The following is a 2799-nucleotide window of genomic DNA, read 5'->3' as shown; positions in this document are numbered from 1 at the left end:
TGGTGGTACTGGTGCTTGATCAACTGATCGTGTCTTCACCATTTGTGAGAGAATAGAAGAATAGGGTTTAGACTTCAGAATTAACAAATTTGCACGATAAAAATGCAACAAAGTGAAGTTTCCTAATAGCATGGTAGCCTCTTGAAGATAAGTACAAACGTCTCCGTAGCAATCCGCAAGCTCTAACAAACTTGCTCATAACTCGTGAGACCTAAGCAACCTAGTGCTCTGATACCGACTTGTCACGACTCAACTTCCACCGGAGCCGCGTTTGCTCTAACACTACTTGCTAGGCAAGACAATAGTCACATAATAACAACGAATTTGAATAAACATGGTTTAACAAACTTAACAACGGAAAATCATGAAATAACTGATGAATACAGTCACAATACTGCTACAACCATCCCAATGATCTAGTGTCAATGAGTACATCAGCAATATTGAGTATCAAAATACAAGACCAAATCCTCAATATAACTATCACAATAGTAGAACAGTAATAACAGAAATAAATGAAAGAGAACTTCAAGGTCTGTAGATGACATAGAAGCTACCTCGCGATCTCCGAAAATCCTAGTATCAACACAACAAGTCACCACGTCTGGAAGTACCTGGATCTGCACACGGAGTGCAGAGTATAGCATGAGCACAATCGACCCCATGTACTCAATAAGTAACATATCTAACCTTAGACCAATATGAGCCTGGCGCACGCGTCACCTCAAAATCGATATCAAATTGGCTTAAGGCCCAACCTCAGTCATCAACTGCTCAAGCGTAAATTAACCACATCTCACAGTACTTAATTCAACGATGTTACACATAAGAGGCATCAACAACATGCGAAAAAACAAATAAGAAAGTACTGAAACGGAGATATCATACACAAATATAGCATCATGATTGAGAGTATGTGTACAATTAAGGCAAGTAGCTCAGAAACAACAAGTATAACCTTATCATGTCTCAAACAACTAGCACATAGACTAGATGTTACATCCCGTACCTTAGTATTAGGATGTGCCGTAGTATATTCACATGAATTAGAAGGGATTATGTCTATTAAGAGGTTATAGAGGAAAACTGGGGTTTGAAGATTTTATGAAATGAACCAGGTTTATGTTGAAGGATGGAGAAGAATAAAGCCTTTAATTATATGTAGTTGGAGGACTTATCAAAAAAAGAGAGAAATAAAAAGGAGATGTTGGAGGATTAATACTGACTCCAAATTACATAAAGTTTTACGTTTTAACAATATGATGATAAGCAAGGCTTCTGTCCAAGTGAAATGGTAGTAAAAGCTAACGGTTTAGGCTTCTACTGTTTGTGCTTTCCGTTGCAACTTTGATACCGTCAGATATTATGTTAGTGTGGTATTTTTTTTTAAGTGAAGTATTTTAGTAAAAGTTTTATTAGTATAATTTTGGATAGTTACCATTATTATTATTTTCGGATATGATAAATTATACACATAATATAAGAAAGTTTATGAGATTTTCTTTATTATAAAGATAGAAATTATTTTCTCACAAGAAAAGAAGGTTATCCTTTTTACCATTTTAAGAATTAAGTGTACGAGAATTTTTACTCTTTATATGAGATTAGGAAAATTATAAATTGAGAAAATATATGTATTTTTTACATTGATGTTTTAGTAAAATAATAGTGTATGTATTTGTTTTATTAGGTACCATATAACCATGGTAGTATGATGTATAAAGTATATTAAAAAAAAATTAAATTTTAAGTAATTTGAGATAATTCTTAATTATGCGGGTAATTGGTTAATTACCGAATAGCGAGATATTACTTAATTAATTAATTAGTTATAGGATAATATTAAAACCCCTCCCCCACCCCACGTGGCATCAAGCCACCACCTAAACCAAATGACTCATTAGTCATGATTGGTTAGGTGGCAATTAGTTAAGCTAACATTCATAATTTAATAATATTTCCTAGTATCTTAAGAAGCATTTCAGACAAGTTAACGACCAGTCCATTGCAGAGTCTCACGAAATCCCTATATAACACAGTTTGATAGAATCCATGCTTCTTCCTCCCATTACTCGATCTTTCTCATTCCACTCCAGGTTCAGGAGACTAATTTCGTCGAACTGCAGAAATTCAAAAATGGGTCCAGAAAATCTGAGTCTAATTGATAAAAGACATCGTGCAAGTTTTCGGCTATGCAGCGTTTCAGGGTATCGTTGCACTCTCACTGTCTTTTGACTCTTAATTTTTTTATTTCTATTTGTAGTTTAACGCAGATAAGGGATGTTGATTATGTGTTTCCATTCTGTTTCCACACAGTATTACGAATATGGATAAACACCAATGTGATTGAGATAGTAGAAGACACTGTTAATTTGGACCCAATTGTTGGAGTTGCAATATGAAGCACATTCATCATTCTGTATAGTGGATTTATGTTTTACTAATCTAGTTCGTTTGGTGTAGAAATTATCATCATACTTTCCTTTTTATAGTGTTCCTAAAAAGAATGTCATATTTCCTTTTTTTTTTTTTAAAATAAATTAACTTTAACTTTCAAGATAAGCTAATCAAGATCCTTGATTTCTTTTGTACTTGTGTATACCTCATCATTTCTTAAGAGTTGGGGCCAACTATTGAGTACATGGTGATACTGTAGTTTCTTTACATGATATGCAATAATGGTGAATCTTACCTCTAAGTTGATATCTACTACATGGTACACCCTGGCTTTACGAAAACTGGTGGCATATTCAGTGTTAAACTGTCACACAAAGACGTATATCATAGAAATTCTCAAAC

At 33.8% G+C, this 2799-nt stretch overlaps 1 long non-coding RNA gene across 1 annotated transcript; it reads left to right on the top strand.

Annotated features, from left to right (window-relative positions):
• The first annotated feature begins 1993 nt into the window (after window positions 1-1993).
• Window positions 1994-2487, top strand: LOC109220353. Its single transcript, XR_002067069.1, has 2 exons — window positions 1994-2207; window positions 2317-2487. It is a non-coding gene; the product is annotated as an uncharacterized LOC109220353 (long non-coding RNA).
• The last annotated feature ends 312 nt before the right edge of the window (window positions 2488-2799 follow it).

This window comes from Nicotiana attenuata, unplaced genomic scaffold (genome assembly GCF_001879085.1).
Source record: "Nicotiana attenuata strain UT unplaced genomic scaffold, NIATTr2, whole genome shotgun sequence".
NCBI lineage: Eukaryota > Viridiplantae > Streptophyta > Magnoliopsida > Solanales > Solanaceae > Nicotiana > Nicotiana attenuata.
The sequence above is the reverse complement of the archived record's forward strand: the minus strand, read 5'-3'. Positions and strand labels throughout refer to the sequence as shown.